Here is a 14,039-nt window from a genome sequence, read left to right as displayed (position 1 = left end):
AATTATTCATGCCTCAAGGGTTTTGCTACCCGCAGAAAAAAATTATAGTCAGATAGAAAAAGAAGGTCTGGCAATTGTATACGCCATGAGGAAATTTCATAGGTTCATCCATGGAAGATTTTTTATATTGGAAACGGACCACAAACCTTTGTTATCGATTTTTGGTTCCAAAAAAAGAGTTCCTATTCATACAGCTAATAGGTTACAAAGATGGAGCATGATTCTGTTAAACTACAATTTTAAAATGAAACACCTAGCATCCAGCAAAATTGCACATGCAGATGGTTTGTCCAGGTTGATCCCAAATAAAACTGAATTACTTTAAGAAACTGTTATAGCTGCACTAAAAGAAGAAAATGAACTAACAGATATATTAATAAATACTGTTAGAGAACTTCCGGTAACACTTGAGGAAATAAAGAAAGCAGCAAGAACAGATGAATACATTAACAAGATAAAAAAACAAGTGGGACAAAAAGAAAAGAAGAGGAAAGGATTAACCGTTTTTCCATTTTCAAAGTGCGATGAAACTCTAATGTAAGCAGATAGAGTGGTAATACCTCAAGTATTACAGAAGAGAATTTTAAAAGAATTCCACATGGGACATCCTGGAATCTCCAGAATGAAAGCACTAATGAGAGCATATACGTACTGGCCTGGAATGGATCAGGACATAGAAAAAATGATAAAATTATGTAAGGGTTGCCAACTAGCAGCAAAAGCGCCGCCCATTAAGACGCAACCTTTGCCTAAAACAGATATACCATGGACGCGGATCCATATAGATTACGCAGGACCTCTAAAAGGATATTATTACCTGGTAATAGTAGATAGCATGTCGAAATGGCCAGAAATTTTTAAATTCAAACATCCTACAGCGGCAAACGCAATAAAGGCGTTGGACGAGGTATTTGGGCGTTTTGGCGTACCAAAAACAATTGTTAGTGATAATGCCACCATGTTCAAAGGTCAAGAATTTAAGATCTACTGTGAGTCACTGGCCATAGAGCATGTCACAACACCAACTTATAGCCCTCGATCTAACGGACAAGCTGAAAGATTTGTCGATACTTTTAAACGAGTGTTAAAAAAGAACGATAACATCGACACTGAAGAAAAAAGTCTTCAGAAATTTTTAGCAGTGTACAGGATAACGCCTAATCCGAATACAAATGCAAATTTATCCCCAGCGGAAATAATGTTTGCCAGAAAAGTGCGCTCTGTGTTTGACCGGTTAATTCCGAGTAAAAAAGTAAAAAAAAAGTGTAAAAGATAATGGACGATACAAGATATACAAGGACGGGGATAAAGTTTTTTTCAACAATTATCGGGCAGGGAAGAGTTTTTGGGAAAAAGGCATAATCTCAAAAAGAATTGGAAGAATGGTCTACATTATAAAAGGTCAGACATTTTCCCACAAAAAACATATAAACCAACTCAGACCCCGATACATTGAAATAGTTAAAACAATGAAGTACCGATGGAAGTACTGTATGACATTTTTCACATAGAGCCTCTAAAAAAGGAAGCACCAGTAACTGAAAATACAAGTCACTCTCCAAAACCCAAAAATTCGCCAGCGCAAATTTTAAGAAGTGAAAGAAAAAGAAAAAGAACTGAATTTTTTGGACAAAGTCAAAAAAGAAAAAAATGGTGAAGCGAAATTCTAGGGAAGAATTTAGCTTGGGAGGAAGGTGATATAATGGACTGATCCAACACCCCTCAAATTGATTGAACTGTTACGTCTATAAAAAGACAAGCAAACTCTCCTCACGTGGGAGACAGAATTTAGTACTAAGCTGTCAATGGACGCTTAGAAATGTGTGTACCTTTTTACCTAAATAAACCCTTTCTGTACAACCCCAGTAACGACTTGTTATTCATATAATCTACGATATAACACTATGTGACCGGAAAACAAGTCGGAGCCATACTGAGTCAGTACGGTGAGGTGGAGGCAGTCGGCCCAGCCCGCGGTCGACGCAACGGTTTCACCGGGGACTACAAATTTCGGATGGTCCTGGGCAAGGACAGTTTTGACAACGTTCCAGCCATGCTCAAGTTAGGAGAGCAGACTATGACGCTGACTGTGGAGGGGAGAAAACCTCACTGCTGGCACTGCCAGCTGAGGTGACACATGGCCAAGGACTGCCCTAAAAGGCAACCAGCCAACCCCCAGGGAAAAGTCCCAACCAATACACCCGTCAAAACCCCAGCAGATGTACAAGCCACAGCCCTAGACATAGTCCCAGCCGTAGGCAATTCCGACCCGGTAGCAGAAGTGGGTTGGGAAACGGTCACAAGGAAGGGCAAACCCAGCAAAAACCTGCCCAAACCAATAACGACCAAAACCCAACCAAAAAACACTCAGGCGCCCTCTTCTTCAAACAAGAGGAAACTTCAAGACTCTGAGGAAGAGATCGCCTCGGAGGGTGTGGAGACAGTCACAGACACAGAAGAGACCACAACAGAGGCATCAAGAGAACGACGAAGAGGAGGAAAGGTAGGAGATCCAAGGGAGACACCCCCACCCGCAAAGACAATATCCAACCAGCCGAGGCTGAACCCCCAAAATCCCACTCCCCCAAACATCAATTTCCTCCCTCCCTCCCCGAACACCCAAGAACACTACCACGCAATCCATCCTCAGAAAGATCGAGTAACGACCCCAAAAAACCACCTCCCCCGCCACCAAACACCCCAACATCCCACACTCCCCCTGCACCCACTGCCCCTCCTGTCAAGGAAAAACCCACTCCACCAATTCGCACGGAGCGAACAAAGAGACTCCCCTTCCTTCCAGGAGGAAGGATATGTGAGACGGGCCCTCTGCAGCCAACAACAGAACTGAAAGGCCAGCAGAAGGCCCGTTATACACAGCTAAAGAACTTTCTCTACGTTGGTGGCGATAATGTCACCGACCCAACCAAGTTCAAGGACGTTCCCTTGTTGACCACATTTATTAGGGTCAACAAGGATTCCAGGAAGGATGCAATCCCAGGCCAGCAGCTGGTGGACAGGAGCATCCTTCGCTAAACAATTTAGTTTTTAAATGCGAGGGCAGAGTCCCTGTACATATTAACCCCTCCTTCTACAGGGCTTTAAAATTAATTTTCCCCCTTGACGTGGGAGGCGTGGCCAAGAATGGAGTACCCTCTGAAGACTTACTGACCGTCCTCACCCCAGGGCTTCAGGTCCGTGTGTGACACTGAATAAGGTAGATGACCATCGCTTTAAACTTGGCTATTTATAATGTGAGGGGCCTCAGATGTCGAAGCAAGGCCGCGCGCGTGCTGAGAGATCTGGTGCCACTCAAGGTAGATATTGTCGTTATACAGGAGACCCACTTTGTTTGTGACGGGGATTGTCAGGTGCTGGTGAACGATTACGATGTTTACTCAGCATATGGCAATACCTATAGTCATGGAATCTCCTTGCTAGTAAATCGCACCCTGTCAGCGTCGGTGAATGTTGTTCACGCGGACGAGGACGGGCGGGCGATTGTGGTCGATGTTGCCGTTAATAGAAGTGTGTTTCGGATAGTCGCAGTTTACGCGCCTAATTTCGCTGTGGAGAGGGCTTCCTTCTTTCGACGGGTGGAGGGTTTTATAGATGATCCCGAGAGGGTATTCTTAATTGGAATGCCATACTGGATCCCAAGATAGATAAGGTCGGGGGGAACTAGCGGGTCGGCGTCGTGCGACAGCAGTCTGTCTGACCTGATGGCTTCATGCGATCTAGTCGACAGATTTCGCCTGGATCACCCGGGGTGGGAGATGTGGATGTGGCATCCTAATACGCCTTCCTATCAAAGTACTTACTTGGATCGGATGTTAGTTAGAAGAGGCGATCTAGATTTCCTATCTTGCCCCACGTTCTACTTTTAGGACACTCGGACCATAAACTAGTTATGGCCCGTCTGAACTTGAGCTCTAGGCCTAGACTGACCTGATACTGGAATTTCAATAGCACCTTGTTGGAGCTGGTGGACTACTCGTTGAAGGTTACAGAGATAATCCAACGGGCATTAGTGGGGGCGGTTATCGCGAGTAAGTGGTGGGTTAGTCTCAAGGACGCTTCTCGATCCAGTACAGCCAACGCCTCGCGTTAGATAAGGCTAAAGCCAAGAAGCGTATAGAGAATAGGCTGACCCAGGCGGTTGAGGGGTGGACCCCCTAGAGACAGCGCTAGCTAAACAAGACCTCAACCGCTTGTCTAGCGAGCTGTACGAGGGCCAGATAGTAAGGGCTAGGCTAATGAAAGTCTCGAACGAGGCTGTTAATGTAGACGCTGTTGAGCGTAAGGCTGCTCTAAGGCGCGGCTCGGATGGGTACATTCGAAAAGTAAACAACCTGGAAGGGCACGCCCTCATGTCGACGCGGGAGATTTGCAAGGAGTTTCGAAGGCATCTATCGGAGCGCTTCACCCAACTACCCAGACTCAGGGTCGAAGAGTTTGGAAGCTGGCAGATCATTACTGTGTTGAAAGCAGGTCGGCTGCAACAAGTCCCCGGGGCTTGATGGTCTACCCTACGAATTCTACTTGAGGCTGTCGCCCATGTTGGTCCCTATTCTGAAGGATATGTTCAACCATTGGTTTGTTCAGGACTCCATCTCTGGATAGGTGACCAAGGGAGTGATCACATTGCTGAGGAAATGTCAACGGTATGGTTGGGAGGAAGATTTAGACGATTTCAGGCCCTTGGCTCTGCTAAACATTGAGTTAAAGATTTTGGCCAAGGTTCTTGCGAATCGGTTGCAGGTTGTCATCACTGACTTGATCGAACCAGACCAGAGCTATGCTGTGAAGGGGAGATCGATTCAGGATAATCTTCATCTGATACGCACGATTATAGAGGAGACAGAAGTGTACGCCGAGGCCGCGCTGATCAGTTTGGATCAGTCCAAGGCTTTCGATAGGGTGGACCATCGGTTCCTGGGATCTGTGCTGGAGGCCGCCGGATTTAATCCGGATATCCGCAAGTGGATCTTTGTTCTGTATAAGAGACCGACAGTAGCGGTGCAGATCAACGGTAAGCTGTCGGAGTCATTCGCTGTATCCCGGTCGGTGCGACGGGGTTGTCCGCTGTTGCCTCTCTTGTACGTCCTGGAACCTCTCCTTTGCAAGTTAAGGGACGAGGCGACTACACCAGTCCTGCGCGGGATAGCTCTCCCTGGAAGCACACAAGCCAGGGTTTCCGTGTTTTCCGATGACGTTACCGTGTTCGTGTCTTGCCCCACGGACATTCAAGCGGTCATCGAGGCGCTCACTCGATACGAAGAAGTTACGGGGGTCGTCTACCATCGCAGTAAGTCGGTGGGTCTGCGGTTGGGTGCCTGGACCAGAGTGAATTCGCTTCCAGACATCTTCAGTTGGGCCGACAGCCCGGTCCGGATCCTAAGTGTGTGGCTCGGAAGTGGTCTCCAGCTGGAGAAAAACTAAGCGGAAGTGGAGACCAAGGTCAAATCCTCTGTCAAGACTTGGATTCGAAGGAAATTGTCCTTGAAGGGTCGGGCGGAGGTGTGTGCTATATACGTCTTTCAACTAATCCTTTACCGTCTGTCTGTACTTCCCCTCCCTGCAGAAAAACGAATCAGCTTATAGGAGCACCTCGACTCACTTTTGTGGAACGAGGGTAAGCATTATGTTTGCAGAGAGGTCTGTGTTCGAAATCCGAGCGAGGGAGATTTGAGACTGCCCGATCTCCTGCGTCACAAGCACGCAGAGAGGCTGGTCTTTCTGAACCGTTCACTCTACGTAGACGTTCCATGGGTCACTGCGGTAGCAGCTCGTATCGATGCCACGCGCCTGCTTGAAATCGACGAGTCATACTTTGCGGAGAACATTGATCCGCGGCTGTCTAGGGAGAAAAGAATGGGTTTTCTGGCGATCCTAGCAGTAGCAAGAATGGTCATATGGATCACACGCCTCAAGTGAGTCCGCGAAGGGATATCTGTTCCGGATCGGGATCTGATCGTCGAGTGGGGGAGCAAATAAATACCAACCCCACATAAAAGACCTTGGTCAATGTAGGGGCAACCCTTCATACCATTTGTCACTATCCAGCTCCCCTACTCCCCGGGGATTTGGTCCCCATTTTCCCTTAACTCCTCACATTAAAAATCGGCCTTGTGCCTAATTTGCTCGGTGGGGGAACAAATAAATACACTTTTCTCGGCCTTTTGGCCAAGATCAAGTGTAATATCTGTTCTTAATACATGTTGTACTTATGTTTGTAACTTTGTGATATAAAGTGGGGGATCACGTTTCTATATTAATTTAATGTAAAATGATCAACCCCCTTTACAACCACTCAGTCTCAAAGCCATTCAAGTCATTCTCCAGATCATTCAAGTTGTTTTTGAAGGATTCCAGTTATTTTTTAAGCATTCAAGTCATTCTTAAGGTCATTCAATTCATTCTTTAGTTCATTAGTCATTCTAAGTCATTTACTTTTTATTTATTTAAGTCATCTCAGCCCATTTTTCGGTCACTTTAAGAATTTTATGTCAATCCTACATTCACGCATTCATTTATTACACGAGAGCACGCGACTAATTGTTATCGGCCTTGTTTTTACTAGTACCTACTTCATTTATCGATATGTCGTGCCTGTAATTTAGTTTGCAAAACCTCGAAACATCATCAACATATAATCTTCAATACATTTTATCACTGAGATTTTAGGCATTTTTACATATTCAGAACACTTAAAAATAGAAAACTGCACTCTGTTTTTAGCCTTTTTTGAATATTCTTTCAAGAAAGAATATTTGATTCCAATGTCTACTTTAACATTGCGGTGTTTTGTCGAAATGGAGAGTTTTCTATCAGCTTTGTAATTACACATCTTGAATAACTCATTTCATTCTCTACTAAAACGAAGTATCATCTGGTTCTCGCTTTTCAGTGAAATTGTAATTACATTTACTTTTTAATAAAATCTTACACTGATCTGCAGAATACTAATTAAATTGAATCCAATTATAATTTTTATAATGATTTCTTTGGCTTGAGACGAACGGTAAACCTGCTGAGTATAATCCCATCAAGTAATTCACAAGTACCACTTTGTTTTTGATTTCACGGACAATGAGCAATTTTAAAAATGTCGGCCATTGTCTGCTTCCAAACATCATTAAAATTTGGAAGTTGGATGTTTTGATTTCTAGCTGATGTCACTCAAAGCAAGTATAAACTTTTGTTTGGATTTCAGTATCTTATATATTAGGCTCAATGTAATAATCAATAGAGAATAGTCTCTATAATAATAAAAACATACTCTGCATAAAGACGTACTCTTAAATACGCTTAAACGTGATATTTTGATAATCGTAGACTTTATATTTATTATTATATTATATTGAACCCAATATATAGTGATGATTTTTTAGAGAGTTAAAAAAGAAAATGTCGTGCGCCACAACCGAGTAACGGAACAAAAACGTTTCGCTTGCGATTTACTTTTTCCTGTGACATTAATACCTGAGCTATGAAGACAAGTTGGCCGCAAGGGTACAAATTTAAACTTGAACTAATAGCTTTTACATTACTCATGCAAATTCATAAAGCCGCCATTCAACCTTTATCTGGCAAATTCCATGTTTTACAAAAACATGTTCACACTTTTTTCCATAGTGCAGCAATCCGAGGGAAAAGCTGTTCGAGTAGAAGGTTTTACAGCATATAGGGATTTCTACAGTGTAGGGGTAGGATTTTGCCGCTTGTCGGGTTTGTCGAGGGTATTTACGTCGTTGAGGAGTTACTAGTGCTCGGAGTTCATCAGAGCACTTGCCATTGAAAAACTGGTAAAACAGATACAACGATGCCACGTTTCAGTGATGTGACAGACGTTGGATTTTTTACATTCCCTTTTTATACCATACGAGTCACAGGAGCAACCTTAGCTGAGCATGTTTTAATAGTGCAACCGGGATTTTATCAGATTCCAGGTTCACATGCTTTCAAGGTGCCAAGGTGTTTTATGATACCATGTACTCGAGAAGGGGTGATTTTCAGATCATCTAGTTTAGTTTCTGTCCGCAGAGTAAAATCTGTGAGTGAGTGGTTTGCTGGGTCCAAAGTAGAGTTGAAGGAAAACTGCCATCTGTCACCGACCATCTTACATCGCATCATAGGTTAACCTAATCAAGAAATTGGTTCTTGCTGAATCCTACTTCCACAGCTTCACCCATGTTAGTTTTCTTTCAACTACAGCTTCTTGTCATGCCAAACATTGACTTTGCTGCACACAATCCACCAGATACAATCGACCTTTCTGCTGTTCTTGCTTTCTCACTTCCTTCACTATTGGCCCTCTTTTGTCTTTGGCTGAACTAATGGCAAATGGTTTAAAGTAGTTGCACCAAATGCCTGTTCTGTCTTGCTTGTGTAGATCCCAGGGTATATCTATGTAAGGATTGACTTTGCTTTATCGGCTGCATCTTCTGCCTTCCATCTCACAGGCCCACACCCCCCTCGGGGGTCCGGGCGTCAAAGATCAAAGTGTAGTATCTGTTCCGGCAGATACTGCAAGCTATGACTAGCTATGACTAGCTATGACTAGCAAAGACCAGATGTGGGGGCAACCCCACATGCCTGACCATTAACCAGCTCCCATTTCCCACCTCTCGGGAGCTGGTCCCCTTTTTCCCTTCCCCCTCCCTTCACTCCTCACATTAAAAATCGGCCTTGTGCCTAATTTGCTCGGTGGGGGAGCAAATAAATACCATCTTCTGCCTTCCATCTACGCCCAGTTTTCACAAGTGGGGTATTATGTTTGGTTTTGCAATCTTTTTAATACCGTAGCATTATGACGGCCCTCACCTTTGTACTCCTCAACATGTGATATTATGGGCAACTCCAGGGGGACTTCTTTTACCATACAATGCTGAATCGTTATGCATTTTGGCAATCCCAAACACTTTCTTGTATATGCTCTGCACTTCTTTTCAATCAGTTTCACTCTAGATTCGGTTACCTCACAAATCATTAGAAAAGCAGTCTAGGATAGAGACCAAATTGTATGCACCATAGCTTGAACTTCCTTGACAACTTGGATCGTTCCATGCTCAGAAGTCCTTTCCCTTCATCATTGTAAATCTGCATTGCCTGACTCCTATTTAATAAGTTACCTTGATATATTCAGCAAAGACTTTTACCGGTTCCTCCCTTACTGTCGGATGGAGTTCTCAGGGATTGTAAACCATGGCTTCTTTCTGGATAACGTTTTCTGAAGGTTCAGCTGAAAAGTTGTTTGGCTGTAAGTTTTATCCATGACCCGTTTGCAGATTTCTTCTGATTTTGAAACCGCTGTAATATCATCCATAAATGTCCGTAGTGGAGTTTCTACTCTAGCACCAATAGTTTCTGTTGACTTGAGTACTATTTCCATAACTAACACAAACAAAACCACTTATATTGAGCATCACACCCCAATGCTTACTTCCAGTCGTTGCCACTCAGGTGTGGACTTGTCGCGAATCTAATTATAAAGTTGTCATAGTAATCCATCGTCAATTTTTTAATCATCTGAAGGATTCAAAAATGTTTTATAGTTAGTTTCAACAATTTGTGCTACATGATCCATAGGCATTTGCCAAAATCTAGCCAGATTGCTGACAGGTTCTCTTTGTCAGTCTTTGTTTACTGTATAGCATTCCAAATCGAATATGCATGTTCAACACATCCTAGCATACCTGACACTCCTGCTTTTTTATCAAACTCATCATTATACCCATTTCTCTGCACAAAATCCATTATTCGACCTACAAGTACCCCAAAAAGAAATTTGCCATTAACGTACAGAAGCGATATTGGTGTGAACTCTCCAATTCCTTAGGATTCAGCTTTTTTGGCAGATGCATTCATTTTGAGAGGTACCAACGTTCCGCTACTTTCTTCTTTTTCCACATTCGTTTCAAAAAGATGAAAAGTTGCTTTCAAAGTCTAGGACATCGCTTATAGCCGATGCCATTATTCTCAGAACTCTCACTTCTTGCTTTTTAAACGAACCCGTCTACCTGTTTTGTCTTCATATAACTTTGATCAATTCGAACACCTGCTCAAATTGTTTTTAGCCCTTAGAATGGAGCCATCTTGGTTCTCCTCTTAGATTATTGTAAGTTATAGCTAGGTGGTCTTCAACTTCTTCTTTGGAGCATTCATGTGTATCAAACTTTTCCTCCACAAACAGATTTTGTTACTAAGGATTTCTCTTGTTTTCAACATTTTCCTTCTGATGCTAAAAATGTAACAATTTAAAAGAAAAAAGATAAACTTGTTCGATAATGAATTTATGTTAAAGAAAATAGACATATTTTATATCATATTTAAATGTCTATAAATATTTAATATAATGGGATACATTTTTAAAAATTTATTGAAAAGAAAATAATATTAGGAATGATAACAAAAAGCAATAAATAGTATGTTACAATGTTTGCAATATCGCTAATTACGTCTTACGAGATTTCGGTAAAAGTATAACATTTTACACATTATATTATCTCTGATAATTCATGGTATCAAAAATTTTCTCGTTAATCAAGTATAATTATTATCTTCTATATTTCATATGTTGTTAATAATATATTAATATTTTTTTCTGAAATGAAAACTGTAGATACAATTTAGAAATATAAATAGAATTATAAACAAAATGGGTTTATAGCAATTAAAATAACAATAATGTAAGAATTGGTTTGACCTGTGATCGTCAAGTAAAATGTGACGTTGAGGTCACTTAAGATGACGTGGGTCTTAGAATGAGACCTTGAGTCTGAGTTAGTTGAATTTTTGAAGCTGACAAGATCAAGAGGCGGGTCAAAGCTAACAGACAGGAAATGTGAATGAGAACGGTGCTTGCAACTTTGAAGAAAAAAAAAGACAAACAGGAATAACTAGTGTAACTATAATGATATCGATGATTTCTGTGTTGGTATTTTTCTTCGAAACATTTGACGATCTTTATTCCAGATCCGATAGTCTAAACAGGTGCACCAAGAACAGGCCGAATTGAACCTATTTGACGAGAAGTTATTGTCCTTTCGGATGTTTTTCAATATATATATATATATATATATATATATATATATATATATATATATATATATATATATCCTTGTTAGAGTCCCTTGAATGTTATATACATGTTGAAATAACCACGGTAGATCAATACACAAATATATATATATATATATATATATATATATATATATATACTTGTTTATTATTATTCATTGAACTTTTGAATAGTCAAGTCGCTGCCTGATGATATCTGTTGTTTGATTGAAACAAGTGGCTATTTGTAGCAGCGGGATGTGAGCATGTTTATATAACAATAAACAAGTATTATCAGCTCTTTTTATTGAGCACTATCTAACAACCTCGTTGAATTCATTAGTCCATTACTTTTGAATATAAAAAAAACCCGAGTATATATATATATATATATATATATATATATATATATATATATATATAGTTCTATATACACACACAAAGAACACATATCTACAGAAGTTTCAAACCCTTCTATATTACATATATCGATTTGGTTCCTCATACAGTACAAGAATTAAGACACGTATATATATATATATATATATATGTATATATATATGTGTGTGTGTGTGTGTGTGCACGCCGGCTACACAACATTAGAAAGCAAACACATGTCAGTCCTTAAGTGTAGATAGTTTCAGCATGTTTTCCTTATCTCTCCCTCTCTCTCTCTCCCTTTCTCTCTCTCTCTCTCACACACACTGTCTTGAAGAGGTATTTAAAATAATTGGCATAAAGAGAAAAATCGATATTATGCCTCAGAAAATTACTGCGTAGTGTGGGCGTCATTTTGGCCGACTTAACAGCGAACAGTGCGTACAATTTTAACTTTTTTTTCACGTATAAACCTTTGATTAAACGATCTTAAGCAGCCTATATTTAAGATGGTCCTCCATCCGAAGCACACATAAAATTCTGTCGAATGACTATTGCCACTTTTTTGGTATCCTTGACTTAAATGCGGCTCTAAAGTTTGGAGCTGTAAGATTAGGTTGCCTGAACGTACTTGCTTCCTTATTTAGAATGCATTAAACATTGATGCTATTGTTTTTATCTTTCTATTTGTAGCATACATCAGATTTTGCAAAGTTAAAAACAAAAACAACAATTTTCTCCATAAAAGCAAACTAAACAACATGTAATAGTAAGAAATATCTGCTTGAGAATATATATATATATATATATATATATATATATATATATATATATATATATGTATATGTATATAACTACTTCATTGACCTGATGAGCTTGAAAAGTCCTAGGGTGGATGAAATGCGGAATATTCAGTGTAGCTTAATCGCCATATATATATATTATAACCTACTATATATATATATATATATATACGCAGAATTATTGGATAAATAGACGATAAATAAAGTGTTTGAAAGATGATTACATCTTAGAAATTGGATGGAAATCGTGTTTCGAATGTTGATTTAATCTGTTATTTTGGTTGTGATTTAAAAATAACTATAAGATGTCGCAGTTACACCGGCAACTTTCCATGAAATGGGGGATTTTTCGTTGTTTTCCTCTATCAAATACTTTACTAATCACTAATCTGGACGAGTAATGCGGCAGTAACATTGAACCCTCAATCCGTCTGAACATAAATATTTTTATATTACATGCCGAACCGGCATTCCACTGGAGATCTTCCGATAATGTTTGTTGCAATACAGAATGTAGACATCAGCCACATTTATGTTCATAGAATTGTGGTTCTTTATAAATTAGCTCAATAAATGTCGGTACGAACAGATAATATCAAGTACATTCTTCATAGCAAAAAAATTGAATATACAACATGCAAATAATAATAAAAAAAAATTGAATATACAACATGCAAATAATAATAAAAAAAAAATTGAATATACAACATGCAAATAATAATAAAAAAAAAATTGAATATACAACATGCAAATAATAATAAAAAAAAATTGAATATACAACATGCAAATAATAATAAAAATGGACCTTGTGTTATAAGTTCGATGAATACGAGCATATGGTTTTTTATTCAATCAATCCCAGAAATTCCTGCTTGTTTACACAGGGCTAAACAGTTTCTTTTCTAGTTTGATTTTACTTACGAACGCAGCTTTGCTAGGTTTTAATTTGCCCCTATAAATCAATCTATTTAACTCCATATTATCCCATATATTTAGTCACTCGGATTCAATTCTGATGGAATGAAACTTAGATTTAAAATGGAGGTTTAGTTCTAGCTTGATCTATAAAGTGAAATTAAAATAGTCTATTTGATTCATAACTTAACAATTTAAGTCAAAAGTACTAAGGGTTAGAATAGGAATTTACTAGGATCCTCATTGATTTAATGATCAAACTAATGCATGTGTCATCTAGTATTTTCATATTTGCGTTGAACATATAATAGTCACTCATCGAGTAAAATATTATAAAATGTTTAAATCTAAACTGAAAAGTCTAATATCCAAGGAAACAATCGCTTGACATGGTCACCGGAATGTTGTTTATAGAAATCACAGAAGCTAGTAACAATGGTGGATGTAATTGCATAAAACATTTATTTAACAATAAGGAAACACACGCATACATTCTTATTTCACTGGCGGAATAAAGGAAGACATCTGATCAAATTTGATTCGACAGTTTTAATAGCGATAGCAGATATTGCGTGCATAATCAAGATCTCCTCATTTTTCCAAGTAGCTCAATCATCCTTATGTAGTTCTAGCACTCTACTCACGCCACGTAGTTTTGCCTGATCAAAAAAGACACTTTTATATCAGTTTTATTTATGCAAATTTAATATTTATAATTATAGGACTGTTTCTCTTTTGATTATTATATTGTAGCTAATGTATTTCATTAGAATTTCCAAAGTTTAAAAAATATGACCTGGGTGTAACAGAGTGCGTATGGTTGTGCATGAGAAAAGTGGCAACAGCAGCTGAAGGATAGCTGGCTAGCGGAAACATTAGCAG

The 14,039-nt window shown here is 39.5% G+C and overlaps 1 protein-coding gene and 1 pseudogene across 1 annotated transcript in view; both read left to right on the top strand.

Moving 5' to 3' along the window:
• Nucleotides 1-14,039, top strand: part of LOC145284974 (cardioacceleratory peptide receptor-like) — a 478,373-nt gene that overhangs the window by 90,702 nt on the left and 373,632 nt on the right. The gene's annotated exons all lie outside the window — the stretch shown is intronic.
• On the top strand, nucleotides 6,166-6,303 carry LOC145285257 (U2 spliceosomal RNA; annotated as a pseudogene).

This window comes from Euprymna scolopes, chromosome 9, assembly GCF_053919585.1.
Source record: "Euprymna scolopes isolate OS-2025 chromosome 9, ASM5391958v1, whole genome shotgun sequence".
Taxonomy (NCBI): Eukaryota; Metazoa; Mollusca; class Cephalopoda; order Sepiida; family Sepiolidae; genus Euprymna; species Euprymna scolopes.
Note: the sequence above shows the minus strand (reverse complement) of the source record. Positions and strands in the feature narration are given on the sequence as shown.